Here is a 13,259-nt window from a genome sequence, read left to right on the forward strand (position 1 = left end):
CCACCTTGCTGGCGAGAAATTGAGCGCTCATGAATGGACTCAATTACACTCACGTGGTCCGGATTTCACGTGCAGACGACAAACAGTTGCTGTTTAACATTTTAATAGATCGGCTCCTTGGAATTAAACCCTGAGGCCTGGAGTCGGAAGAAAGAAATGTCTTTATGTTTACGTAGTAGAGAGGTGGCCTAGAAGGGAGGGGCGTTGCATATTCTGGGCTTCAAGCTCCGAAACATTTCTAAACAGGATTTAGCTTTTTCTTTTCTGTTGGGGTCGATGTTGATTGTGATTCGATCTTTTTAAACAAACAAATGCATGCATACAGTGGCGTATCTAGGGTGTGGGAGGGGGGTCCGAATTTGAAAATCCCCCGGTACCCCACTTGAAAGGGTCCCTCCAAATGAGTGTCCGAAGTTTATTTTTACTTTAAACATTATGTTATTATCTCATGTCATGATGTCGACTGACAAAATGCAGGGGCCCATAAAGAGGTCAACCCCCCCCCCGGGCCCCCAAATCTTTATACGCCACTGCAAGCATATATTCCTAACACTATATCATTTTCAAGGTCTTAAAAAAAGACTGCTTAAAACTCTAAGTTAGCATAAAACATTAGGTAAAGAAATGGACAAGATACCCTAGCGTAAAGATTTCGGAATGTTGTGTATCGTAAGGGATACGTTTGTTGCATCCATCCATCCATTCATCCATGCATCTATCCATCCATTCATCCATCCATCCATCCATCCCACCGGCGCTACAGCCCATGAAGGGCTCTGGCCTGCTTCATTACACCCCTCCATTCAGATCTCTCCTGGGCCTTTCGTCTTCACGCCATAACCCCAAGCTGTTGTAGATCTGCCTCCACATCATCAATCCATCGCATTCCAGGGATCTGCCTCTGGGTCGCCTGCCTTTTGGTTTTTGCCTCTATTTTCGCTCCACTGTTATCTGACATTCTTTCAAGGTGACCTGCCCAACGTAGTCTGTTCTTTTTTATTTCAGTCACTATCGGTGGGTCTTCATATTGCTACGAATCTCTCTATCCAGGCTCTCTGTAAACTGCACCACACGACACCACCAACTGAAAGAACTTGACAACTCAGGGCTTCAAATAACGTAATAGGTTAATGTCAATAAATAACAGCCAGTACTGTACAATTGGCAGCACGTAGCACAAGACTGTACAAATATCTCTTCGTTAATCGCCGTACCGCCGTATCAACTCTTGCACAGGTCTCTCCGTCTGTCTCGGACTTGTACTGAGCCGTCGTAACGAACCGTAGAACGGGAAGTTGTGACTGACTCGTCTCTTTATATAGGCTCCCTTATGGCCTTCTAGAACCGCACAGAACGTCGCTCGACCATTCTGGGAGGTCAGATGACTGCATCCCTCGTGACGCTCCTGAGCTCTGTTCACGACGCCGATTCCTCTCGAACTCGTCTCGGCTGACTGTCGTAACTCGTCACGGTTGACCGCTCGTCTAGCACTGGCCTGGGGCGATGTGCGTCGGCTGACTACACACACACCACTACCCCCATCTGTGCCACCACCAGGTATATAACAATACAATTGATATATCGCATGGTTAGTGCGTCTCCTCCGCCCTGTTTCATCCTGTATAGCGCACCATACATCTTCCTTAGAATTTTTCGTTCCCAAGTATTTAGTGGATTTCCGGTTGTCTTTATTAGTAAAATGTTTTACATGTTTCGGATGTTCCTTCAGAGTTGAAGATAATTTACTTCCTAGTCCAAACCTCCCGCAGGACGACGGGGGATGGGAGCGGCAGGGTTTGAACCCTCGACCGTCGATAAATCCGAACGACAGTCCAGCGCGCAAACCGCACGACCAGGCAGCCATCCTTTGTCAGTGTCCGGGTCTCACTTGAATACACGTTTCATGCAAGGTGAATCAAATTTAAAATATTATCAATTTCGAAGGAGGCAGAGTCTGGAGAGGCCTCTATGTAGGGTTACCAGATGTTCAGCAAAAAGTGGAATCATCCTCCTTATCATGGCCTTGTCCTTCGTTCGGCAGGCATTGGTCTGAAGTGCAAAATATCGGGCTTTCCATATAACATGCTTATAGTATGCTTAGTGAGCTATGTGCCAATAAGCTTTTGTGGCCCAGTGGCGCGAAGGGGGGATTGGGGAGAAGGTTTCCGTGCTGCCTTTTCAAAAGCAATTTAACAAAAAAAAAAACAAAAAAAAACTTGTTTGAGTCTGAAATCGGATTCGAGCCTCCATGATGAAAATCCGACGTGTTTGGCCTCTGAGCTATTCAAGTACTTATAAATATAGTAGGTTCTATTAGTCTATTCTTTGTTTAAAATGTGTAAAGTGAACGACCTAATTCTTTGCTTGTTTGGATGGCTGCCTGGTCGTGCGGTTTGCGCGCTGGACTGTCGTTCGGATTTATCGATGGTCGAGGATTCTAACCCTGCGCGCTCCCACCCCTCGTCGTCCTGCAGGAGGTATCTTCAACTCTGAAGGAACATCCGAAACATGTAAAACATTTTACAAACAAACATTTTTGTCTGGGTGCTTGTAACGGGAAGCTCGCCACCTATTTTAATGCATTTTCCTTTTATTACGGCTAATAAATTAACTAATTGTTTCCTTCGACAATGAATAATTGTGCAGAGTGTAAACTTAATCAGCGGATGGAGTAAACGACACGGTGTCGAGTAACAAAGGTTGCAGCCTGCCATACATTGTGCATTAGTATTAAATAATTATTTTTTATTCATTAGCTCGAAAAGTTTTACATCGTCAAAAATAAAGAATACTAATTTCATGGTCTCTCACGACAAGTAAAACGCCACTTCAGAAATTGTTCATAGTTCCTTTGGTTGTCCTATTTTTTTCCGGCTGTAGACATCATGGCTATTGTTGTACTGTTGTAGACTTTTTCTTCTTCTTCTCTTCTAGCCAGCTTTATTGCTGCTGAGCTGTGAGCTCTTTTGCAGACTGTGCCAAGGAAAAAAAGTGTGCTGTTTTCTTCAGCTGTTCAGCACTGCCGTACAGGGTGTTGGTTTATGTTGGGCTGTAGTGGAAGTGGGGTCTGCCTAAGGTGGATTAGGGAGGGGCATTCAAAGAGGATATGGTTTACGGTTTCAAAGGGGTGGGCGCAATGTCTGCAAAGGGGTAGTTGTGTGGAGTTTATTTTGTTCAGGTGGTAATTTAATAGTGGTGTGTGTCCTGTTCTTAGTTGGAAGATTGTAGATTGTTCTTTGCGGGGGAGGAAGTGTACTGTTGTAGACACATGTACGAACACATGTATTATACATGTCCTCACATGACAAACGATGAACCAGGGGTTCTTCCAAAGGCAGCCGTCTCCAGTTTCCATGGAGGCCCAGAAGCCAAGGAAATCCAGGGAAATACAATGCTAAATTTGTGTTGGTGCTTTTACTAGCTGGCAGATCAGTTAATTTTCAAAGATGTTATGTCCAACACAATCTACTTAAAAATGGGATAATCAATGTTCCTGGACACCACTCAGTCATTACGTTGCGGATGAGGCGTGTGTTCGGCGCCCTTGTATACGGGTCCAAAGGAACCTTATTCATCTGACTGTTAGTCCACATCACTATCGGAAAACCCCCACAAGTTGGTGGAACTGCACCGGCTTCCAGATCTAAATATGTCATCAAAACTAGATAGAAGCCAAACAATGCATTGAGATCATAAGGAATTTAGTGTATACAGGTCCAAAGGAACCTTATTCATCTGACTGTTACTCCACATCACTATCGGGAAAGCCCCACAAGTTGGTGGAACTGCACCGGCTTCCAGATCTAAATATGTCATCAAAACTAGATAGAAGCCAAACAATGCATTGAGATCATAAGGAATTTAATGTATACAGGTCCAAAGGAACCTTATTCATCTGACTGTTACTCCACATCACTATCGGGAAACCCCCACAAGTTGGTGGAACTGCACCGGCTTCCAGATCTAAATATGCCATCAAAACTAGATAGAAGCCAAACAATGCATTGAGATCATAAGGAATTTAGTGCACTAGATAGGATTATGAATACAAGAATATCGGCGATAATTGGTCACACACTAAAAACTCCGGGACACCGAGAGATCCTGGAGCAAGATTTTTTGTGCCATCAATATCGAAACAAAAGACGAAATAAATCCTAAATAAGTATTCTTAAAATGTGTTTTCTTTGAATACATATATGAAAGAAGTCAAAACAAGAATAGACACATTATTTGACGCTAATCTATTAGGTAGTCTGCCCTTGTTCGTGTGGAGATTCAAACCCTGTTAGTATTCATTGGATGTTGCGTCAGTTATCTCCCCGGAAAGTCATCAGAATAGAGAGTACTAGTCTAGAACAAAAGATTTCCAGAAAAATGGTAACCTACATAAATCAACAGTATAAAGTATAAAGCAATGTTTCCAATCAACAGAACACTGCGCACATTCTGAGAATTTAGCGAACACTTTATTTTTTAGAAAGATTAATTCACATGGTGGCCTACTACTATGATTCCAGTCAGGGCCGGCCCTACATGTTGCGGGTCCCTATGCGAAACGGATTGCGCGGGGCCTAATTTGGGTTGTGATAAGGATAATAAGTGAAAATTACGATTTATGTATACTAATAGCTTTGTCATTTGACAAAATAGAATTATAAGCCTTTATAGATATAAATATATGTGTGTGTGTATGTGTGTGTGCCTGCGTGTGTGTTTGGGTGTTATGTTTATGTTAATATAAAAAAAATTATCTTCATTGAAGATGTGTTTGACATGTGTTCTTCTCCCTTGATTTTGGACTTACTATTGGGAACTAGATGACTACCTCGCTGCAACATTCGGTATTTCACTAACAGCGAGGTCCCGGTGGGACGGACGTCTGTGTATCATGTGTTGCTATCGATGTAGGCTAAGAACTTAATTGTTCATGGCCTCCTTCAGTCCTTACGGCTATGGTTTATCTCGTAGAACACTTGTTCACGTGGCTGTGGAGCCCTATTTTGGAGAGACGCTCCCGTCCACATATGTCGCAAGTTAAGGTGGCTTTCGCTTTGGTGGTAGAGGAGCCGGCCATTTTTCAGGTGACACGCTTTTCTTCCAGGGTTCAGGCCCATATTTTTTTTACTGCCTATAGCAGCGGTTCTCAACCTTTTTAGCTCGGTGGACCCCCCCCCCCTTTTTACAACCCCCTACTCTACCACGACCTCCCGACACACACATACAGCAATAGAAGAGTAGGCAATAACAATCCATATTTTCGATGCTCTTAGGCGACCCCTGGTAAATGGTCAATCGACCCCCAATGGGGGTCGCGAACCACAGGTTGAGAATCCCTGGTCTAAAGCTTTCTTGGCCACCGTCTCTCTCCATCTTATGCAGTCTAGGGCTATGTCTTCCCAATGGTCAGTATCAGTGGTCACTGTTTTTAGGTCCCGTTCTATTACACCCACGTAACTGAGTGTTGATGTAGATGTTTGCTAATAACTAAATATGCACTGAAATAAAGTTGTATTATAAACTCTAGAGTATTATTCTAGCGTTTTCCTATTATCAAGTGATTTGTCTAGTGTCTGACTCAGTAAGACTGAATTAACAAAATGGTGGTACCATGGCTACTATAAAAAAAAAATCAGACACAAAAGATGCTAGGAAATATTATTACAAGTGCTCCTTATCTTATCTTATATAATACAGACGTTACTTCAAAAAAGAAGATGATTACGACCTACGCGTCATGCATATTACTTAAATTCTGCCAAGTCACTGGTTTTCCTGGCTAGCTCAGGCAACCAATTCCATGCCCTAATAGCACTAGGGAAGAAGGAGTACATAGTGCTATTAAATTATGGAACGTGTTGCCTGAATCAGCCAAGAAAAGCAATGACTTTGCATAGTTTCACTAACCCAGTGTTTTCCCAAAAGGTGTTCCACGAACTACTGGAGTAATTAACAAGTAGGTCACCACCTGAATTAATCTCTCTAAAAAATAATGAAAGTGTTCCGCTAAATACTCAGAATGTGCGAAGTGTTCCCTTAGGGAAAAAAGTTTGGAAAACACTGCTCCAACATGCACTGGATTGACACATGGGGACACGTAGGACGTCATTATTTTCTGTTAAAAAGGAACGTCAGTAATTTATAAGATAAGATATCGTTTTCTCTACATCTCCCGTACCGACGAAAAGTAAAGATTTTCAATAACCGGCCCAGGCCCCGAGCCTATAGTGGTCCAGGTGATGAAGTAAAGATTTTCAATAACCGGCCCAGGCCCCGAGCCTATAGTGGTCCAGGTGATGAAGTAAAGATTTTCAATAACCGTCCCAGGACCCGAGCCTATAGCGGTCCAGGTGATGAAGTAAAGATTTTCAATAACCGTCCCAGGACCCGAGCCTATAGTGGTCCAGGTGATAAAGTAAAGATTTTCAATAACCGGCCCAGGACCCGAGCCTATAGCGGTCCAGGTGATGAAGTAAAGATTTTCAATAACCGTCCCAGGACCCGAGCCTATAGTGGTCCAGGTGATGAAGTAAAGATTTTCAATAACCGTCCCAGGACCCGAGCCTATAGTGGTCCAGGTGATGAAGTAAAGATTTTCAATAACCGTCCCAGGACCCGAGCCTATAGTGGTCCAGGTGATGAAGTAAAGATTTTCAATAACCGTCCCAGGACCCGAGCCTATAGTGGTCCAGGTGATGAAGTAAAGATTTTCAATAACCGTCCCAGGACCCGAGCCTATAGTGGTCCAGGTGATAAAGTAAAGATTTTCAATAACCGGCCCAGGACCCGAGCCTATAGCGGTCCAGGTGATGAAGTAAAGATTTTCAATAACCGTCCCAGGACCCGAGCCTATAGTGGTCCAGGTGATGAAGTAAAGATTTTCAATAACCGTCCCAGGACCCGAGCCTATAGTGGTCCAGGTGATGAAGTAAAGATTTTCAATAACCGGCCCAGGACCCGAGCCTATAGTGGTCCAGGTGATGAAGTAAAGATTTTCAATAACCGTCCCAGGACCCGAGCCTATAGTGGTCCAGGTGATGAAGTAAAGATTTTCAATAACCGTCCCAGGACCCGAGCCTATAGTGGTCCAGGTGATGAAGTAAAGATTTTCAATAACCGGCCCAGGACCCGAGCCTATAGCGGTCCAGGTGATGAAGTAAAGATTTTCAATAACCGGCCCAGGACCCGAGCCTATAGTGGTCCAGGTGATGAAGTAAAGATTTTCAATAACCGGCCCAGGACCCGAGCCTATAGTGGTCCAGGTGATGAAGTAAAGATTTTAAATAACCGGCCCAGGACCCGAGCCTATAGTGGTCCAGGTGATGAAGTAAAGATTTTCAATAACCGGCCCAGGACCCGAGCCTATAGCGGTCCAGGTGATGAAGTAAAGATTTTCAATAACCGGCCCAGGACCCGAGCCTATAGTGGTCCAGGTGATGAAGTAAAGATTTTCAATAACCGGCCCAGGACCCGAGCCTATAGTGGTCCAGGTGATGAAGTAAAGATTTTCAATAACCGGCCCAGGACCCGAGCCTATAGTGGTCCAGGTGATGAAGTAAAGATTTTCAATAACCGGCCCAGGACCCGAGCCTATAGTGGTCCAGGTGATAAAGTAAAGATTTTCAATAACCGGCCCAGGACCCGAGCCTATAGTGGTCCAGGTGATGAAGTAAAGATTTTCAATAACCGGCCCAGGACCCGAGCCTATAGTGGTCCAGGTGATGAAGTAAAGATTTTCAATAACCGGCCCAGGACCCGAGCCTATAGTGGTCCAGGTGATAAAGTAAAGATTTTCAATAACCGGCCCAGGACCCGAGCCTATAGTGGTCCAGGTGATGAAGTAAAGATTTTCAATAACCGGCCCAGGACCCGAGCCTATAGTGGTCCAGGTGATGAAGTAAAGATTTTCAATAACCGGCCCAGGACCCGAGCCTATAGTGGTCCAGGTGATAAAGTAAAGATTTTCAATAACCGTCCCAGGCCCCGAGCCTATAGTGGTCCATGTGATAAAGTAAAGATTTCAATAACCGGCCCAGGACCCGAGCCTATAGTGGTCCAGGTGATAAAGTAAAGATTTTCAATAACCGTCCCAGGCCCCGAGCCTATAGTGGTCCAGGTGATAAAGTAAATATTTTAAATAACCGGCCCAGGCCCCGAGCCTTTAGTGGTCATGGTGATAAAGTAAAGATTTTCAATAACCGGCCCAGGCCCGAGCATTTAGTGGTCCAAGTGATAAAGAGAATATCCTGTTACCCTCTGCTTTCTTAAACTAAAAGTCCAGTTAGTGTCAACATTTGGTCGATGCTTTTTCCACGCGTTTCTAGTTGATCTCGCTGACACGTACCTGGCACTCCCCTGACCTACTTAATAATATTATGTTAATATAATCAATAATTATACTTTAATGTAAAAAACAAAAATAATTTCCAAAACATGGATGCAATAATATTCATTTAAAAAAAAAAAAGGAAATAAAGCAAAAATATTAAGAAGAAGTTAGGCAGGAAATGTTCTAGATGAGACATAATTTGTTTGCGCACGTGCCCAAGTTTTAGAAGAAGAAAAACATCCCTTCACAATTTCAAGATCCATTTCAAGTTCTCAATTTTTGCATATCCGCTCTGACTCTCGCGGCTTTTCCGTTCAAGCCCCGCCCCCCCCCCCCTTCCCGGAATGTTTCCATTAGATGTTTGCTGTTCAATTGAAACGAGTGTGCGTTCGATCTGTAGTGATAACTGTGTGGGAATCTGGATCTATACAAATGTGTGTGCGTGTGTGTGTTGACATGTGTGGGATAAAAAGTGTTATTGTGTGTGTGAGGATGAGTGTGAGAGTGCGTGAGTGCAAGGAGGATGCGCGTACTCCTGAAACGAAAGCATGTCAATAAAATGTATTCTGTATACATACATATTGATTTCATTAACAGAATGTTTATATAGCCCGGTCTGTTATCAATTTATTTAACATGTTCAAGTTTAGCCGTTATTAAATTTAATTCAACATAACCCTTGGGCGGGGAGAGTGAATTTCCTTCTGATTTTTTTTAAGTGCACATTGCGTATGGGTGTGTCGTTAGCCTCCTGTACAAAGTCGCTTGTATGTTAAGACTGTGTTGACTGCTGCATTAGATAAGATAAGATAAGATAAGATAATCATATAATACAAACTCTACTTCAAAAAAAAAAAGAAGATGATTACGTCCTATGCGGCAGAATTTAAGTCATTTGTTAACATGCATGACTAGATGCATGACGCGTAGGACGAAATGATCTTCTTTTTGAAGTAACGTCTGTTTTTTATAAGATAAGAAGATAAGAAAAGCAGACAACGTTTGCGATGGATGTAGCCAAACATAAGATAACGGCTAGCACTGTGTAGCGGTGTGTAGTCACGTGACACATTGCACACATACTCGAGGACAAGCCGAATGGACCTCATTCGCCAATCGTAAACAAACAACATTTAGTCACGTGATAATATTGATAAAACAACGAAAAAAAAACTGTCACGTGATAGGCATTATGTATTAAAAATTAGATCGTAATTTGTATAGAAGAGATAGAGAATCACGTGGCTAAATGTTGTTTGTTTACGATTGGTGAATGAGGTCCATTATACTTTGTCTTTATTGCTTACTTTGAATAGAATTAGATCAGCCATGCCCAAAATACGGCCCACGAAGTGGCTCAATCCGGACCGCCAATACGTCGGCACAAAGTATAGAAAATCCCATCCAAACTCTTTTTCCAAAAAAAAAGAAGGTTTAATACATATCTTTACCTACATTTGGGCTCTCGTTTATTCTCGGATATCATTACCTTTAACATTTCTGAATGAAGACTACAAATAAAAGTGAACGGATTTGAACTTGTGCAACAAGATAATAAGATAAAAAGATAATAAGATAACATGTTTGTTTTATAAAACAAAGTGTAGCTGTTTAAAAAACAATATATAAACGGCATTAAGAAAAAAAATATGGCGGCATTCTTGAGCTGAGCCGTGAATAAAAGATTGTTAAACTAGGGGTACTAGATACACGGGCTTCTAATTAAATAGTTTCAGGTTATTTTTTTTTTCGTATTTGTATCTATTCGTTGATGTGGCCCGCGAGAAGTGTGTTGGAAATTAAAATGGCCCGCAGGTCAAGTAAGGTTGGGCATCACTGAATTAGACGATACCAATTTAGTTCCTTCCCCTTCAATAAAATTTGGAATGCATAAATAATAATAAGGCTTGTCTTCGAGTCCGAAGATTAATGAGGAATGCAGTATTTCCAGAGGATACCCAGCCCCAGCTATGACCTACATATTTTACCACACCCAGGGCAAGTGAAATACATAAATACATATATATAAACACACTTTCCTCTCTCTCTCTCTCTCTTCTCTCTCTCTCTCTCTCTCTCTCTCTCTCTCTCTCTCTTAATTTTGAAATAAGCCGCCGCTTCAAAGTAATCCTAACCCTTTCTTATAAATACTAAAGTTAAAAAAGTAAAGCCCCCCTTTCAGACCCTGCGGTCAATAGGGCAGATGATATAAAGGTCATCTGTTTCTGTGGCCTACGGTTTAACGAGGGTGTCATGTGGCCAGCACAACGACCAACCGCCTTTATTTTTCCCCAACTAATTTCAGGTACCCATTAGAGCTGGGTGGACTCAGAGGCGCCCAAAGGTCCTGAAATTAAAAATCCCAGTCGTCATCAGGATATAAACCCGGGACCCCCGGTTCGGAAGACAAGCGCTTTACCGTTCAGCCACAGCGCCTTCTTTTTTTTTATAAATAAGCGGAGTAATATATTTAAAATGCGTCAAATATGCGTCAAAAGTCTTTTCGAATCACTGTTTTCAGCGTTTTTACAATGTCACTCTGTTCAAAATTATACTGCTTCTGGCAGATCCAAGTTTATTCATTCTATGGGAAATGTCAGACATGCAAATGTGAATGCACCTAACAAATATTCCTTCATTGAAGCTCTGTATTCCTACGCCGAAAACGAAACTATTTTAATAAAGGAAAAAAAAAACAAAAATAGAAGAGAACCCATAGAGTTGTCTGCTCTTTACGATAATTTCATTGGAAGTTCGATACAAGGGTGCACAACTCTTGTATGAACCTAGACATGCAGAAATGTATGGCTGCCAATGTAAGGGGGCGGCAAATAGCGTCCTTGGCAGCGGGATGAGTCTCGTGACTTGATGACATTTTCTGAATGTGTATTTAAAACGAGGCTCAGTGGCCGTGAGACATTTATATTTATATGCACATATTTGTATCTTGGGTGGCGATAAAAAACGGCGCTTGGTTGAGATAGGGTGAATAAAAAGAATTGTGAACTTGATGGAGAGAAAGTTTGTTTCCCATAATTGAAGAGTTCTAAAAGTAAGTCGCTGGTAGAACCAGATCTCTGAGACTGAAGTTGATTCTTCTTTCAGAATATAAAGAACACTTCACCATTTTTTTTTTCGTTTTAGAATATAACTACCTGTTAGGAACTAATTTTGTAACAATAATGATACTGAGAGAGATACAGAGACAGAGTGACAAAGAAAGAGAGACAGAGAGAGAGAGACAGACAGACAGAAACAGAATAAAGAGAGAGAGGGAGAGAGAGACAGAGAGAGAGAGGCAGAGAAAGAGACAGAGAAAGAGACTAAGAGACTGAGAGAGATACAGAGAGAGAGAGGGAGACAGAGAGAGAAAGAGAGAGACAGAGAGATAGACAGATAGACAGAGAGAGAGAGACAGAGAGAGAGAGAGGTAGAGAGAGACAGAGAGAGAGGCAGAGAAAGAGACAGAGAAAGAGACAGAGAAAGAGACAAAGAGACTGAGAGAGATACAGAGAGAGAGAGGGAGACAGAGAGAGAAAGAGAGAGAGAGAGAGAAAGAGAGAGACAGAGAAAGAGAGAGACAGAGAAAGAGACAACGAGACTGAGACAGAGAGAAACAGATAGAGAGAGACAGAGAGACAAAGGGAATGGAGAGAGATAGAGAGAGAGACAGAGAGAGACAGAGATACAGAGAGACAGAGGGAGAAAGAGAGAGAAACAGAGAGACAGACAAAGAGAGACTGAGAGAGACAGTGAGAGACACAGAGAGAGACAGAGAGAGATACAGAGAGAGAGAGACAGAGAGAGATACAGAGAGACTGAGAGACAGACAGAGAGAGAAAGAGAGAGACAGAGAGACTAACAGAAAGAAAAAAAAAGAAAGCAAGATAGAAAGATTGAGACAGAGAGAAGAGAGAGACAGAGATTTCTCTTGTTAAAAAGTGTATTAAACAGGAATGACAACCTGCAATGCTAGCCCCATATTACGCTCCAGTTCGGTCACATCTGTTCGATACGCTCGTATATCAAGAGCAGACGTGTCCGAAAGATAATGAGATAGCTGTGGCGTTAAACCCATAGCCGTGTCCCTCCTTTTTCTCAATTCACCTTTTTTAAAATACCTTTTTTTTTTGTTTCATTTTGATTACCGCCCACATTTCGACACTCCATTTCCTCGCGTCTGCTACTGTTTAGCGCACGTGCTACGTTTTAAGGCGAAGGGTTGTTTCCCTTTCCCGTACCCACACTGCAGCCCTAAGTGACATCCCTGGTCTGGGACTACTCACTTGTCTGTGTCCTTCAGCTTCCTCCCACGCAGCAGTCGCGCGCCACACCGCCCTGATTCAAACACTCACCCGCGCACATGCAAGCATAACTGGCACACGGGATGTACATTAGATCCGTCAAGTCACTCCTGCTAAGTCTTAACAAACCTCGAGTTCTTTCCCTTTAAATTGAATTATTTTGTTTTACTTTGTACTGTCCCCTCCGGGGTCCATTGTTGACTGTGTTTGGTTCTACTTATATTGATTGCTAAGCAGCATTCGAGAAAGAGTTTTGAGAGACTGCATAGCGGAAGGAGCCATCCAGGATGTGACCCATATTCTACATGTTTACTGGCTTCTTATAAGCTCTCTAGGAAAAAATCGGAAATTTTCTTGAAATCATGGGACTTCTTATGTTTTTACAAGGCTTGCTGTCTGTTTACCTCAGAGGTTCTCAACCTGTGGATCGCGACCCATTCGGGGGTCGATTGATGATTTGTCAGGGGTCGCTTAAAACCATTGAAAATATGGAGTTTTTTTGGGGTCAATTCTAACCTGTACAACTTGAAACATGCAAAGTTTTTTTTTTCATTGGAATTTATTATTTTTATTGTTGTTCGAGTATGTTGCAGATAACTGAATCAGGATTGATTTCAAACATTTTA

The 13,259-nt window shown here is 42.4% G+C and overlaps 1 protein-coding gene across 3 annotated transcripts in view; it reads left to right on the forward strand.

Moving 5' to 3' along the window:
* LOC106073993 (neuronal acetylcholine receptor subunit alpha-10-like) overlaps window positions 1–13,259 on the forward strand; it is a 204,246-nt gene that overhangs the window by 52,035 nt on the left and 138,952 nt on the right. The gene's annotated exons all lie outside the window — the stretch shown is intronic.

Source organism: Biomphalaria glabrata, chromosome 1 (genome assembly GCF_947242115.1).
Source record: "Biomphalaria glabrata chromosome 1, xgBioGlab47.1, whole genome shotgun sequence".
In the NCBI taxonomy this organism is placed as follows: domain Eukaryota; kingdom Metazoa; phylum Mollusca; class Gastropoda; family Planorbidae; genus Biomphalaria; species Biomphalaria glabrata.